The sequence below is a fragment of the Budorcas taxicolor genome, chromosome 11, assembly GCF_023091745.1.
Source record: "Budorcas taxicolor isolate Tak-1 chromosome 11, Takin1.1, whole genome shotgun sequence".
Classification (NCBI taxonomy): domain Eukaryota; kingdom Metazoa; phylum Chordata; class Mammalia; order Artiodactyla; family Bovidae; genus Budorcas; species Budorcas taxicolor.
This window is the reverse complement of record NC_068920.1, coordinates 48,059,432-48,076,231: the sequence shown is the minus strand read 5'-3', so window position 1 is coordinate 48,076,231 and position 16,800 is coordinate 48,059,432. Positions and strand designations below refer to the sequence as shown.

Here is a 16,800-nt window from a genome sequence, read left to right as displayed (position 1 = left end):
TGATGGGGGTGTGGGCCTTAAGGGGCCTGGATCTGGCAGGAGGGGTTGGACATGCTTATTTGCAAGCAATTGACATTATAAGGTGGCATGACACGAGGTCTGTCTGCTCTCTGGCTGCTTTTAAAATTTTTTCTTTCTGTTTGATATTCTTTTGATGAGTTTCTCTTAATAGCCAAGGACCATCTTCAGGAGGACAGTTATCCCAAAATGTTCAGGCAGCCTGGCCTGGTGGTTTAGATGAGGCTTTAAAATTTTATCTTCCTTTTCACTGTACTTCCTGTATCTATGAATCCACATTTTTAATCAAAATGGGAAAATTACTAGCCATTATCACTTTAAGCATTTCAATCTCTTCTCCATCTACTCTCTTCTTCTGAGACTCCAACTAGTCTTTCACACCTTCCAACCCCTCTCCCATGTTTCATTTCCTTGACTGGCTGCAGTGCAATCAAAATGCTGTCTTCAGCTCTAGTACCCGCTTCACGAATTTTTTCTTCAGCTATATCTAATCTCCTATTTGACTCATCTACTGAGTTTGTTTTATTATGAGGTGAATCCAGTCCTTCAAAAAAATCTGCCTCGGAGTTCCTTGGCAGTCCAGTGGTTAAGGCTCTGAGGGTTCAATGTAGGGAGCACAGGTTCAATCCCTGGTTGGGTAATAAGATTTCACATGCCACGTGGTGCAGCCAAAAGATTAAAAAAAAGAAATCTGCCTTGCCATTTTTCAGACCTGTTGCATGATTGTCTTTGCAATTTTAAAATACTTTGTGCATAACTATTTTGCAACTCGTCTCTAATTACCCTTGTATCTGAACTTCGTGGGAGTTCATATCTGTTGCTTATTGTTTCTGCCGGCTCTCGGTATGGTGGCTCATTTTCATAAGTGTTTGGTGAACTTTGTTCATGAGATTTTTTTTTCTTAATCCTAATCTGTAGGAATCCTGGGGGTACTAAATTGGTGTACTTTCCTTGACAGGGGATTTGCAGTAGCTTTTTCTGGTAGCCAGGGGACACAGGCTTGAAGTACTGAGTCTCTATTTTTTTTTTTTTCTTGCAAGTCAACTCTACTTAAAGCAAGAGTGCCTGGTCAGTTTCCTTGCCTTCCCTTTAGTTATCCCTACTGTGGGGCTAATACCAGCATGTTCCCTTGGGGCAGTCTTGAAGATTCCCTCGACTTTTCCCAAGCCCCACATCATTGTACATGGTTTGTTAAGGATTTGAGTGTTTTGAGACTTCTCTGGTGGTCCAGTGGCTAAGCCTCCACACTCCCAGTGCAGGGGGCCCGGGGTTCAGTCCCTGGTCAAGGAACTAGATCCCACATGCCACAGCTAAGAGTTCGCATGCCACAAATATAGATCCCATGTGCTGCAGCTAAGACCTGGCGCAGTCAAATAAATTTAAAAAAAAAAAAAAAAGAGGATTTGAGTGTTTTATAGTCAGAAAGCCCTTCAGTATGTCTAGTCCGTCATGTTCCTGCAAGTGCTGTATCAAGTGAGAGGTCCGGGACAAGGGCTACAGGGGTTCAAGCAGGACAGGTGACTACCAAAAGCTGGGGCAGTAGTGCATGATGGGTAAGGGCAGGGGTGATTAAGTGAGCAAAGTCCCAGACATGCCCTCCCTCATAGTGTCTGGTCCAATAGACCCAGAGCAGGGCCCATGACTCAGCATCTAAAACCCGCTGCCTTCTATGCATTTCATGTGATTCTGAGGCCAATGGTGTGAGCCCACTTCAAGAAACTCTGGGCTATAAGCGGTCAAAGAAGGCTTAGCGGAGGAAGCTGGATTTGACCAGACTCTTCCAGGGGCTCAGCTGAAGAAGACAGAAATGAAGACAAAGAATGGATGGCCTAGTTTTCCAGAAGGCGGGGTCCTGCAGTGAGGCAGGGCTGCGGGGAGGGCCCAGATGGTGGCGGTCCCAAAACCTCAGAGCTAGGATTCGGGACTTTATCCTGTGCAAACTTGGGAGCCTCTAAAAACTCTTAGGGGAGGGGATGCAGTGACAAGAGCAAAGAAGGATTTTAAGAAACTCAATCAAGCAGCAGGGAGCTGGATGAATTGTATTTCGACAGTTACCTACGTACTATGGAGAATAATTGACTAAATCACGCTGTTATTTTAATAGAGTTGTGTTTTTTTTTAGAAAGAGGAACCGTGACCAGCTAATGCTTAGTGTTCTGGGCTGTCAGCTCCCGGAGCCTAGGGGACGGGGCTGAATAGAGCGACGTGGCTTCCACGGGCCCCAACCTCCTCCTGGCCAGGCTGTGTAAATCTTTGGGGACGGGGCTCAGGGGGTCCTAACTGGCTTCCTTCTGAAGATGAGCCTTGGCTCTTAAGAGGATCCCGTACATTAAAGCCCACGTTCCTGCCCTGGACTCTGCAACCTCAGAGGGCAGGCAGGTGTCGCATCACCCTTGACAGGGGGTTCAAGATGCTGCCACCCCAGTAAGGTACATGATAGCAATTAACTGCAGTAATAGGCCATCATGCTTATGCAATGATTTACAACCTACCAGCTGCTTTCACTGAAACCATTGCATTTAACCCTACAACAATCCGTGGTGCTAGGCTCTCTTCCCTCTGTGATGGATGTGGCTCAGAGAAGTTTGCCTATTTGCCTGGGATCACACAGCAAACCAGCAGAGCTAGGACTTGAACCCAGGCCTCCTGGTGGTAGCCCAGAGTTCTGGCCATTGCGCTGTTAGTGGTGGAAGAAATGATGAGTTAGGGGGCTCCTGATGAGGGCAGCAGTGCTCGGGGGAGTGGTGGGGAGTTCTGCTTTTCCTGGACACCTGGCCAGGGGTTCTTGCTAGACCGTCTTCATTTCCAAGGATAGTGCTTCCTCAGATTAAAGAAGTTCTGAAAAGCAACCCGGCCCTCCCCCTTCCTCCCTGTAGGATGGCAACTGAGCCTCAAGGGTAAGCATCCAATCAGGGGAGAGAGCCTGCAGCTTGAGCAGATCCCCTCTGCACCAAGCCCCACCATCCTGCTGCTGCTAAGTCGCTTCAGTCGTGTCTAACTCTTTGCGATGCCATGGACTGTGGCCCACCAGGCTCTTCTGTCTATGGGATTCTCCAAGCAAGAATACTGGAGTGGGTTGCCATTTCCTCCTCCAGGGGATCTTCCTGACCCAGGGATCAAACCCACGTCTCTTATGTCTCCTGCATTGGGAGGCAGGTTCTTCACCACCAGCGCCACCTGGGAAGCCCCTAGCCCACCGTCTTGGCGCCTTCGTCTCTTACGAGTGGGAGCTCCTTCCTGCCGTCTGCCTCCTGTTCTCCTGCTGCTTCAGCACATTCCCAGCAGAAGCAGAAATCGGTGGCTTCTCACACGTTACGGTAATCTCCTAGACCTGAGGTCTAGAACCAGAGATCTCTCCTGTCCCAGGCTCTCCAATTTCTCCCTCGTGCAGATTGATGACCAGCCAGCCTGGGAGCTCCTCTCCCTCAGACTGAGGGCTCCCTGAGGATAGGTGCTGCGCCTCCGCCCTCAGACTGGGAGCTGCCTACGGGGCAGGCACTGTGCCTCCGCCCTCAGACTCAGACTCAGACTCAGACTGGCGGCTCTTCAACATTCTCTCCTTAGTCCAACTCCAGGGCTGGGTAGACCCTGCACGCCCTTGGAGCGGAAAACTCCCTCAGCCCTGGGGTCAGGATTTTCTTCCTATGCAAGCTTTTAGACTGTGCTGGGGCATTTAGAGGGGGCTTCCCAGGGGGCTCTTTTGGTGAAAAACCCGCCTGCCAATGCGGGAGACATAGAGACCCAGGTTTGATCCCTGGCTCAGGAAGATCCTCTGGAGGAGGAAGTGGCAACCCACTTCAGTATTCTTGCCTGGAGAGCCCTGTGGACAGTGGGGCCTGGCAGCTACAGTCCATGGGGTCGAAAAGAGTTGGACACGACTGATGTGAATTAGCACGCACGCACGGGGCGGCTAGGTCAGGAGCGAATGATGGGAGATGACCCCTCATCAAGAAGGGGGCCACTAAGTGACGTGACTATATGAGCGTGTGTACGTGTGCACAGCAGTGGGCTGGCCCTGGGAGAGGACAGGGCTTGCAGGGGCTGAGAGGGTGCCTCTAGGCTCTTTTACCTCCTCTCTGCTTCAGACCAGGTGCCCCAGGGATGGTGTTCTGTGTGCAGAAAGATTGCCTCTCCTGTTCTGGAGGTAGAAAGGGCTTCTCAGCCCCAACAGCTCTCCCTGTTGGCCTGCCCCACCCCTGCCAGCAAGTGCCTGCGTCCCCAGCTTGGCCATAGTGGTATTGCAGGCAGGGGGACCCCTTCCAGGACCTGAGAGTGGGCTCTTGTCTAACCCTCAGACATGAGTTGTCTGAGGAGACACGCGTGATGACAGAGGAAGAGACTTTATTGGGAAAGGGGTGCCTGAGTGGAGAGCAGGAGGGCAAGGGAACCCAGGAGAACTGCTCTGTTAGTAGTCTAGGGTTTTACGGTGACGGGATTAGTTTCTGGGTCTTCCCTAGCCAATCACTCTAACTCAGGGTCCTTCCTGGTGGCACACACACGTTGCTCAGGGAAAATGGATGCCAGCAAGGATTCTGGGACAGGGAAGGACACGTGGCCTCTCCTTTTGACCTTTCCCAAATTCTTCCAGTTTGTGGTGGCTTGTTAGTTCTGCATTCCTTACTAGGATCTCCTGTTGTAAAATAACTCACACAGATGATTACGATGGTGCCTGGTCAAGGCGACGGTTGTAGTCAGCGTGTTGCCCCTAACAGTGGGGGGCTCCTGGCCTTCTCCCTTGGTGGGGGTGGCTGAAAAGGAGTGTTGTACCTGTCCTGGGCTGTGCAGAGTTGGGGGTAAAGTGGGGTGCATGTTCTAATTCTGTGTGTGGCCTTGAGACCATGTATTGGCCTCCCTGGGTTCCTGAACTTGAAGCAGTGGCTTAAAGCCTTGTTCCTCAAAGCGTGGCTCACCGAGGGCAGCACCAACATCATGTAGGGCTGGTTAGAAACATAGAACCACGGGCCTCACCCCAGGCTAACTGGGTCAGCACCTGCATTTTATAGGGTCCCAAGTGATTCCTGTGTGCATTCAAACAGGCAAAGCCCTGGATTCTCTAGTCTTGAAAAAAAAAAAAAGTGAAAGTGTTAGTCACTAAAACACCATGGATTGTAGCCCTCCAGGCTCCTCTCTCCATGGAATTCTCCAGGCAAGAATATTAGAGTGGGTTGCTCTGCCCTCCTCCAGGAAATCTTCCCAACCCAGGGATGGAACCTGGGTCTCCTGCATTGCAAGCGAATTCTTTATTGTCTGAGCCACCAGGGAATCTCCCCTCTAATCTCAAGGTCCCTCCCAGCTCTGCTGATAGCAGTCCCTGGGAGCTGGCTTTAGAGATTATAATGAAGAAAGCACCCAGACTTCTCCATCTGGCTTCAGAAAACTCTTATTTGGGGTGGGGAAAGGCCCTAAACTGAGAAGGAACAGCGGTCTGAACCCAGGCATGGGGCATGGTTCTGGAGTGGCAGAGAGATTCCTCCAACTCCCAAGATTCTAGAGGCAGGTGTTCCACCCAGGGTGGCTGTGCTTTGGGGACCCTGCTGCCCCTCCCAGATACTCACACTCTGCCTTTCCTGAGGTCAGGTTCTCCACCAGCCACTCCCGGCCCACCTCCTGCTTTAGCAGTTCAGTGCAGACCGAGAGCCCTTTTGCCTGGCCGCCAGAAGACCCAGAATAGCCAGAGGCGCTGCCCACCCCCCAGGCTAGCTCAGAGTGCCCCCGCCTTTCTGTGACAGCAGGGTGTGTTTGTAAGGAGAGGGTCACTGTCTTTGAGGAGAGAAGACCCCTCAGCAGGTCTACGGACATCCTTGCCCACAGCTGCAGCCTCTGCACCACTCAGCCCTCAGCTCTCTCCGGGAGACCAGGCTCCAGAGGAAGTCTGTGGGCTGTCAGCTTTGTTTCTGCTGCCTTGGAGGAAAACCACTCTCTATCACCCCCCCAGGCCCCCTTTGTCCCCCTGTGTTATGCTTGCCTGTCCTTCCCAGGGACCCGTGGTGGCCCGTGCTAAGTGCAGTGAGAGAGGAACTCTAGCAGGAGCAGACAGCAGGCTGCAGTCCAGGAGCAGAGGACTGGGAAGGCAGGTTCCCTCCCAGAACCCCAGGAGACCCTCCATTTCCGTTCACCAGCCCCTGTAGTGAGCACACCCTGAGTCCCTGTGCATGCATCCAACCCAGTACTGGGTCCCTTGGGCTGCAGGGACTTCACCGGTGGTCCAGTGTATGACTTTGCACTCTCAGACTTTGCACATCAGACTCCACACTCCCAGTGCAGGGGGCTCAGTCTGACCCCTGGTCAGGGAATTAGATCCCATATGCTGCAATGAAGAGGGAACATCCCGCGTCCCGCAACTATGACTTGGGACAGTCAAATAAATAAATAAAAATAAATGAATTAAAAAAAAAAAGAAGAAGGGGCTGCAGCCAACCGGGAGACAGGACAGAATGAAGAAAGCTGGATATCGATAACAACTTAAATATGCATCTATAGTGCAATGCATATATGAAATATGATATACCCATGTTACAGTATCACCCCAAAAGTTAGTGGCTTAAGACAGCAATAATCAGTTATTTTCCCACATATCGGCTATCTGGGCTGGGCTTAGCCAGGCAGACGTGTGTTCTATGTGGCACCAGCTGGGACAACTTGGTTAAGGCTGGATGAGTCACTTCAAAGTGACTTCTTCACCTGGCTGGCAAGTTGGTCCTGACTGCCAAGTAAGAGTTCAGCTGAGACTGTAGCCCTGGGGCCTCTGCTTCTCTCAGGAACCTCTTCATGGACTTCCTGATAGCACTGTGGCTGGTTCTGAAAGCCAGAATTCCAAAAGCACAAGGTGGAAATGTTTTTGACTAACCTTAGAATGTTGAGTACTCAAGGCAGTCACAAAAGTTGGCCCAGGTTCCAGGGGACAGAACTCAGACTCCATTTATCAAAGTGAGCTTCTGAGATGAGAGATAGTGTTCCAGCCATCTTTGGTAAATACAATCTGCCACAACGTATAATGTGGAATGCCATGTAATCGTTTAGAGATTTTAATGTATATTATCAAATTTAAAAAGATATAAAAATGTATGAAAAAGAGGAAAGCATGTGCATGTTTATGAGAAAAATACTGGAAAGATAGATACTAAAATATAGTTCCCCCTCTGTGCTTTCTACTCTGTGTTTGCTCTAATGATTTATCAATTTATTTTTTTTGCAATTGGGCATGCATTATTTTCCTAATTAAAAAGAAATACAAACCATTTCTATGTTGAAAAAAAAAATGGCAATACAAAAGTCACAATTAGGAAGTAAATGATAAGAAACAAATGAAGGGTCCTACACAGGAGAGAGTGGGATTATCTCACGTCCAAATTCCTGAAGCCCTTGATATTCTGATGTGCACTGGGAATCTATGCGAGAGGGTTAGGGGATAAAACATTTCTTGGTATTATTTAACCAAGAGAAAGAGAGAGAGAGAGAGAGAGTGTGTGTGTGCACACATGAGATATTCGTAGGCGTTTTTTATGTATCACTACATGCACGTATGTTTTGCTGTGTACATGGGGGTATGTATTGTACACGGGTTTCGATACGTATCTGTGTGCATGGTGTGTGCGCTTGTTGTACGTGCATGGTGTGTATGCTTGCTTATCTGGGTGAGTGTATGTTGTGAGTGTGCACTTGTCGTGGCATCTCAGGGAACCCATGATGCTCACATACACTTTGGGCAAAGCTGGTCCAGACAGAAGCCGAGCTCTGTGGAGGAAGAGGGCGTTTTCCCTCACCTCCATGCCGCATCCCCCTGTTTCTGCCTCCCCTTTTTCTCTCCCACTTGGTGCCCTTTCTTCATTCTGTCTGTCTCACTGGCAGCTCCCAGCCCCTCATCATGGCAGAGATTGGGCATGCGGCTCTCTTTCCCTTCCGCACCTGCCCCTAACCCCTGCTCTTGAGCTCTTGACAAAAGTTGCAGGGTCAGATGGGAAAAGTGAGTGAGGAAGAAGCTACGCAGGCAAGGCAGGAGTTGAGAGAGTATCAGAGGTTCTCAGGAAGTGTGATAAATAGCATCTAAATCCTCTTGAAAGAGACATTTTATGCCTCTTTAAATACTTCAAGTACATGGTTCAGGTACAGAGATGAGGCTCAATATCTTCCAGTCATTGTTGTTTATTGTTACAGTGTGACTCTTTGTCTCAGACCCTCACAAACACGCACACTCGTCACACACTGGGATTGTGACCACTTCATTATGAACTCTGGGAGAAGCCTTAACACCAAGGGATTAGACCAAGCTTCCCCCCACCCCCCGCCCGCTAGAGAAATATACACAGAGAGACATATACAAGGAGGTTCACAACAACAGTGGAAAAAGCAAAAAAAAAAAAAGGCTGGGGGTACAAATTAAATGTCCATGAACAGAAGAATGGATAAACTGTGGCATAATCCTGCAGTAGAATACTATAAGAATAAAAGGTGAATGAACAAGATCTACACACAGAACATGGATGGATATCATAGCACAATATTAAGAGAAGAATACTTAACAGAAGAATTGCACACAATGTGATACCATTTATATATGAAAACATTAAAATATACTATGCATAGTTTGGACATGTATGCTGCTGCTGCTGCTAAGTTGCTTCAGTCGTGTCCGACTCTGTGCGATCCCATAGATGGCAGCCCACCCGGCTCTGCCGTCCCTGGGATTCTCCAGGCAAGAACACTGGAGTGGGTTGCCATTTCCTTCTCCTTGGACATGTATACATTTAAGTAAAAGTACTGATATTTTTAAAAGCCCAAGACAGATAACACACTCAGGTTAGTGGTTCCCTCAGTTCAGTTTAGTTCAGTCACTCAGTCGTGTCCGACTCTTTGCGACCCCATGAATCGCAGCACGCCAGGCCTCCCTGTCCATCACCAACTCCTGGAGTTCACTCAGACTCACGTCCATCGAGTCAGTGATGCCATCCAGCCATCTCATCCTCTGTCGTCCCCTTTTCCTCCTGCCCCCAATCCCTCCCAGCATCAGAGTCTTTTCCAATGAGTCAACTCTCCGCATGAGGTGGCCAAAGTACTGGAGTTTCAGCTTTAGCATCATTCCTTCCAAAGAAATCCCAGGGCTGATCTCCTTTAGAATGGACTGGTTGGATCTCCTTTCAGTCCAAGGGACTCTCAAGAGTCTTCTCCAACACCATAGTTCAAACGCATCAATTCTTCGGCGCTCAGCCTTCTTCACAGTCCAACTCTCACATCCATACATGACTACTGGAAAAGCCATAGCCTTGACTAGACGGACCTTAGTTGGAGGTTACCAAAATATTTTCTCTTAGAGAATGAGATGGGTAGGGGAAGAAATAAAGGGGGGATAGATGAGCTGCTAATATTAGTATTAACTGTGTTGCTAATATTAATTATCTATTTCTGAGTATAAAATTATCACAAAACTTAGCAGCTTAAAACCACATAATAAAATCTATTATCTCAGTTGGAAATGATCATGTGGATTTTCTACTTTGGTCTGTTAATATGATGGATTACATTGAACAATTTTTGAATGTAGAATCAGTCTGTCGTTCTTGGAATAAACTCCACTGGGTCATGGGGTATTCTTCGTAATATACATATTGTTGCATTCAATTTTTTAGTATCTTGTTTAAGATTTTCGCTATGTTCATGAAGGATATTGGTCTGTAGTTTTCTTCTTCATCTGGCTTGTGCACAGGGTAATGCTTACCTTGTAAAATGAATTGGGAAGTTTTCCCTTCTCTGTTTTCTGGCAGGGACTGTGTAGAACTGGTGATATTTCTTCTTTAAATGTCTGTTAGAATTCACTAGAGAAATCATCCAGGCCAGGAGATTTTTTGGAGGTTTTTAAACTGCAAATCCATTTCTTTAATAGGCATGGGATTATTTTGGTTATTTTTATTGGGTACATTTTGATAGTTTGTGACTTTTAAGGACTTGATTTATTTCATCTACATATAAGGTCATCAAAGTTTTTCTGTAAAGGGGTAGATAGAAAATGCTGGCCGTTGGGCCACAGACTCTGTCACAGCTATTCAACTCTGTTGTTATAGTGTAAAAGCAACCATGCTGGCTAAGTCGCTTCAGTTGTGTCCGATTCTTTGTGACCCTGTGGATTGTAGCCCACCAGGCTCCTCTGTCCATGGGATTCTCTAGGCAAGAATACTGGAGTGGGTGGCCATGTCCTCCTCCAGCGGATCTTCCTGACCCAGGGATCAAACCCAAGTCTTACGTCTCCTGCACTGGGAGGTGAGTTCTTTACCACTAGCACCACCCGGGAAACCCATAGACAATATAAATGAATGAGCATGCTGTGGTATTGGTTTCCTGAAAGCAAAAGTGTAGTCACTCAGTCGTATCCAAGTCTTTGCAACCCCATGGACTGTAACCCCTCAGGCTCCTCTGTCCATGGCCTTCTCTAGGCTAGAATACTGGAGTGGGTTGCCATTTCCTTCCCTAAGGATCTTCTCAAGCCAGGGATAGAACCTGCATCTTTTTCATCTGCAGACAGAGTCGATGACTAAGTCTACATAATTAATTGTATTTTAGCATTTCCTGGGGATGCTCAAAACAACAGAAATTTATTCTCTCACAGTTCGGGAGGTTAGAAGTCCAAAATCAAAGTGTTAGCAGGGCTATGCTCGCTCTAAAGACTCTAGGGAAGAATCCTCCCATGCTTCTTCAGCCCCAGAAGAATCTCTGTGGCAGCATAACTCCCCTCTTAAATTCAGTCTTCACCTGGCCTTCTTCCCTCGGTGTCCTCTGTATCTCTGTATTCAGATTTTTTTGCTCCTCTTCTGATGAAGACATCAGTCATGTTTGCTTTAGGGCCCATCCTCATTCAGTAAGACCTCATCTTAACTAACTATGTTTGTAAAACCCCTAGTTCCAAATAAGGTCACTGTCTGAGTTTCTAAGTAGACATGAATGGGGAGGGGGGTAATATTCAGAGCAGTAGAACCATGTTCCAAGAAAACTTCAGTTACAAAAATAGATGGTGAGACAGATTTGATCCATGGGCCTTGATTTGCTGACCTTTCACTAAGTTTGTTAAACTTAAGGACATAGATATGTTTGCAGTATTTTCTTTTTAATGTCTGTGAGGTGGCAGTGACATTCCTTCTTTCATTTCTGATATTGGTAACTTGTGTCTTTTCTCTTTTTTCTTTGTCAGTCTAGCTATAGGTTTATCAATTTTAGCGAACTTTTAAAAGTATTGGGTTTTAGTTTAATTGATTCTTTTCTATTTTCTTCCTGGTTTCAATTTCATTGATTTCTGTTCTGATATTTTTTATTTACTCTTTCTGCTTACTTTGAGTTTATTTTGTACTTTCCCACTCCACCTCAGTTTCTTAAGAAAAAAGCTGAGATTATTGGTTTTGAGACCTTTCTTCTTTATTAATATAAGTATTTAATAAATACATAAAAATATATAAAATAATAACTTTTTCTCCAAGCATTTCTTCAACTGATACTACACATTTTGGTATTTTTCACTTTCACACAGCTCAAAATATTCTCTCTCTAAGATTTCCTCTTTGATTCATGAGTTACTTAGAAGTATGCTAATTTCAAAGTGTTTGGAGATATTTCAGTTACCTTTCAGTTATTGATTTTTAGTTTAATTCACTATGGTCAGAAAACATACCTTGAATTCAACTCCTAAAAATTTGTTAATGCAAATGTTCAGCTCTTGTTATTGTCCCACCACTACTGCTGCTGCTGCTAAGTCACTTTGGTCGTGTCCGACTCCGTGTGACCCCAGAGACAGAGCCCTGAAATTCTGTTCATCTTTTATTCCAAGTCTTTTTCCTGTCTGATGTTCAAATTACATAACTATCACCCAAGTTCATTCATTCTTTCCTCTGTCATTTTCGTACTGTATTGGACCCATTCAGTGAATTTTTAATTCAGTTTTTTTTTTTTCAGTTCTAAAATTTCTGTTTGGTTATTCTTCTTTATATCTTCTGTTTATTTGCTGAGTCTTTCTAACTTTCTATTTCAAGAGTGTTCACACTAACTTGTTGGAGCTGCTTTAAAATCTTTTTCTGATAATCCAACATCTGTGTCATCTTGGGATTGACATTTGTTGCTTTTCTCTTTCCTTGTGAGTTAAGATTTTCTTTGTTCTTAACACGCCAAGCAATTTTTTTTTTTTTATCCTAGATATTCTGGGTCTTACTTAAATCCTAAGAAGTGTGTCGGGGGCTTTTATTGTTAGCAGGTAATCAACCAAGTTAAGTTTAGGCTGCAAGTTCAGTTCTGTTCCGCCTCCTGTATGTTGTGGTTCCAATATCAGTTTAGTTTTTTAAGTGTTTGCAGTGCTTTGAGGGACAGTCCCATGTGTGGCCAGTCTGAAGTCTAGGTGGTGACCTGCAATGTTAGCTCAGTTCTCAAAGCCTGGATAAACTGTTTAGGATCAGATCCAAACACACACAGCCCAGAAGTGAGGCCTGGAATTCATACATACTGTTATAGGATTTCTCCCTCTTCTCCATGATCCACCTGACACTTTCAAATCCCTGCAGCCTCCCTTCCCAGAGTTACAGATGGAAATCTGGGGTGGGGGGAGCGGGTCTGCCCTATGCTCTTGGGATCACAGCTACTCTGGTGACGGATAAGCTCAGAGAGGGACACCTGCTCTGCTGACTAAATCTCCATCACTGGGTAACCGTCACTCCTGCCACCACAGTGTTGCCTGGGGGCTGTGGCCAGAAAAAAAAGGGGTGACATAAAAGCATCATGGGATGTCTCCTGCTCTTGGTAACCCATATGGGGCCCCCTTTCCCACTCCCTGGTCCAGAAATAGAAGCTTCTCTTGGGATCTCTTTCTGTCCACACCCAATGAGCACTTCTGAGTTTCAGGCTGCTTTTAAATCCAGGATGGGCATTATCAGACAGGTGAAACTTCTAATTCTTACTTAATCCACCTATCGCCATTTATTTTTTGGATCCTCTGATACCTGCTCCATGACCAAGCTTTATAGTTTTAGGCAGTGGGAGACAAGATTGGGATATGCTTACTCCATCTCATCAGAACTAGAACCCAAATTCTTATTTTTATGAAAGGGAAAACCCATCTCCTTTGGCTGATGTCTGAAATTCCACCATCAGAGAAGCCCATCACAATAGCAATTGTTTTGCCAGTTTACTTCTAAGAACTGTGCTACCTATACCCAATGTATATCCCGGGACAACCCAAGGCACAATCTGCTGCAAGCACCCGGCTCTCTCCTAGCCCCCACTCAGGCCCTTCCTAACCTTTTCCTGTGTGCTCAAAGTGCAAGTTTTCCTCACTTTCAGACAGAAGAGGAGAATTCTCCCCCTGCTAACGACTCTCCCTGATTGATGGCTGGCAGGGCCCACACGGCAGGAGTGGTGGACCCAAGCCAGGACCTTGGAGAGCTCCTGCCACTCTCCTGGGGAGGAGGAAGACAAAGCTGTAAACCTGGCTGAGCCTGTGAGGCAGGGCTTTCCACTCCATCGTGATTTAATCACCTGTTTACCTGTCTGTCGTTATGGCTGGAGAACTCCTTCAGAAGGGCCAGGGCCTTGTTCTCTGTTTATCGCCACAGTCCAGCACTGTGCCTAGCATGTCAATAAAGAGATGATCAGTGGTTGTGTAAATGAATGAATGAGTGATGTTACGATCTTTCCCCCTTGGTCCCCTTTCTTGCCTCTCAAGGGCTAAATTAGTTTACCATTTGTTGGGCATCCTCAATGTGCCATACATTTTACATTTAATATCTCATTTAATTTCCCAATGGGGGAGGTTGTATCATTCTTTTTAACTAAAAACTTGGGCTTTCCAGGTGGTGCTTGTTGCTGCTGTTCAGTCACTCAGTCATGTCCAGCTCTTTGAGACCCCATGGACTGCAGCACGCCGGGCTTCCCTGTCCTTCACCATCTCCCAGAGCTTGCTCAAACTCATGTCCATTGAGTCAGTGATGCCATCCAACCGTCTGGTCCTTTGTCAACCCCTTATCCTCCTGCCTATACAACCTTTCCCAGCATCAGGGTCTTTCCTAATGAGTCGCTTCTTCGCATCAGGTGGCCAAAGTATTGGAGCTTCAGCATCAGTCCTTCCAGTGAATATTCAAGATTGATTTCCTTTAGGATTGACTGGTTTGGTTTCCTTGGAGTCCAAGGGACTCTCAAGAGTCTTCTCCAACATCACATTTCAAAACCATCAATTCTTCAGTGCTCAGCCTTCTTTATGGTCCAACTTTCACACCCATACATGACTACTGGTTTTGACTAGACAGACTTTTGTCAGCAAAGTAATGTCTCTGCTTTTTAATACACTGTCTAGGTTTGTCATAGTTTTCCTTCCAAGGAGCAAACATCTTTAATTTCATGGCTGCAGTCACTATCTGCAGTGATTTTGAAGCCCAAGAATATAAAGTTTGTCACTGTTTCCATTGTTTCCCCATCTATTTGCCATGAAGTGATGGGACCAGATGCAATGATCTTAGTTTATTGAATGTTGAGTTTTAAGCTGGCCTTTTCACTTTTCTCTTTCACCTTCATCAAGAGGCTCTTTAGTTCCTCTTTGCTTTCTGCCATAAGGGTGGTAGCATTTGCATATCTGAGGTTATTGATATTTCTCCTGGAAATTTTGATTCCAGCTTGTGCTTCATCCAGCCTGGCATTTCACATGATGTACTTTGCATAGAAGTTAAATAAGAGGGTGACAATATACAGCCTTGTTGTACTCCTTTCCCAGTTTTGAACCAGTCCATTGTTTCATGTGTGGTTCTAACTGTTGCTTCTTGACCTGCACACAGGTTTCTCAGGAGGCAGGAAAAATGGTCTGGTATTTCCATCTTTTGAAGAATTTTCCACAGTTTTTTGTGATCCCCACAGTCAAAGTCTTTAGCATAATCAATGAAGCAGAAGTAGATTCCAAAACATTTTCTGGAATTTTCTTGCTTTGTCTTTGATTCAGTGGATATTGGCAATTTGATTTCTGGTTCCTCTGCCTTTTATAAGTCCAGTTTGAACATCTGTAAGTTCTCTGTTCATGTACTATTGAAGCCTGGCTTGGAGAATTTTGAGCATTACCTCGCTAACATGTGAAATGAGTACAATTGTGTGGTAGTTTGAGCATTCTTTGGCATTGCCTTTCTTTGGGATTGGAATGAAAACTGACCTTTTTCCAGTCCTGTGGCCACTGCTGAGTTTTCCAAATTTGCTGGCATATGGAGTGCAGCACTTTCACAGCATCATCTTTTAGGATTTGAAATAGCTCACATTCCAACACCTCCACTAGGTTTGTTCAGACTGATGCTTCCTAAGGGCCGCTTGACTTTGCACTCCAAGATGTCTGGCTCAAGGTGAGTGATCACACCATCGTGGTTATCTAGGTCATTAAGATCATTTTGGTGCTAGTGGTAAAAAATCTCCCTGCCAATGCAGGAGACATAAGAGACATTGGTTAGATCCCTGGACTGAGAAGATCCCCTGGAGAAGGAAATGGCAACCCACCCCAGTATTCTTGCCTGGAGAATCCCATGGACAGAGGAGCCTGGTGGGCTACAGTCCATAGTGTCACAGAGTCATACAGGACTGAAGTGACTTAGCATGCACAAGTAGGTTAAGAGACACACTTGACTAAATCACTTAACAAGTAAAATGGAGAACCCAGGATTTGAACTGAGGACTATTTGTTTCAGCCGTTCAGTATTCTTGGTCCTCCCTTTGCTTCCCCAATCTCAGCACCATCCCTGGGGCTTAGGCATCACCACCCCCATGCAAAGACTGTTAATTATCCCAGATCCACTCTGCCCATATTCCCAATTTTAGCTGGGCACTGGGTTCACGTAGAATAAAGGCCAAATTTTCCAGTCTCGTTGGCAGCTACACATGGTGAATACGTAAATAGAATCGATACATGTAGCTTTATGGAGTGTCCTCAAAGGGAGGGGGCACCCCTTCCTTGTCCCTTTCTTCTTCCTGTTGACTGGAAAGTGGATATGACTCACTGCTGGTATTCAAGCAGCCATCTCATTCCATGGCACAGAAAGAGAGAAAGAAAGAAAGAAAGAAAGTAAGAAGGAAAGAGAGAAAGAAAGAAAGAAAGAAAGGGAAGTCGCTCAGTCATGTCCGACTCTTTGCGACCCCGTGGACTGTAGCCCACCAGACTCCTCCGTCCATGGGATTTTCCAGGCGAGAGTACTGGAGTGAGTTGCCATTTCTTTCTCCAGGGGATCTTCCCCACCCAGGAATTGAACCCGGGTCTCCTGCATCGTAGGCAGACGCTTTACCATCCGAGCCACCAGGGAAATCACATGGTGAATACGTGAACAGAATCGGCACATCTGCTAAAGATGACAGAGCAACAAGAGATAGAGGGCCTGGGGGTCAGCCCTGGACTGATCCACCCCGACATCTTTTGTCTGAGAAAAATAAATATTCACTTTGATTTAGTCACTATTATTTGGAGTTTGCTGTCAATTGGATCTAAATCCTATTTAACACTCCCCCTTACCTGGATGACCACAAGAACCTTTAAACGCCCTTCCTGCTTCTTTCATTGCAAGCTAAGCTATTCTAGAAACTTCCTCTTCTTTAAATACTACTTTTCTCAAGTCTTTCCCTAACACATAAACTTTAAGTGGCTTCCTATTTCCTACTGAAAAGAATTCCAAATTCATTAGTCTGCCATTCAAGGTTCTACTAGTAGCTGGACTCATCTTGTCTCATAGTCTTCACACGTGCTTATTGTACTTACTGGTTTACTTGAGGTCTCCATCACACAACCGTCTTGCTCAAGGTACG

The 16,800-nt window shown here is 46.0% G+C and overlaps 1 non-coding gene across 1 annotated transcript; it reads right to left on the bottom strand.

The window, feature by feature from the left end:
- Positions 1 to 16,232: 16,232 nt before the first annotated feature.
- Positions 16,233 to 16,304, bottom strand: TRNAR-ACG (transfer RNA arginine (anticodon ACG)). The gene has a single exon. It is a non-coding gene; the product is annotated as a tRNA-Arg (tRNA).
- Between the last annotated feature and the right edge of the window lie 496 nt (positions 16,305 to 16,800).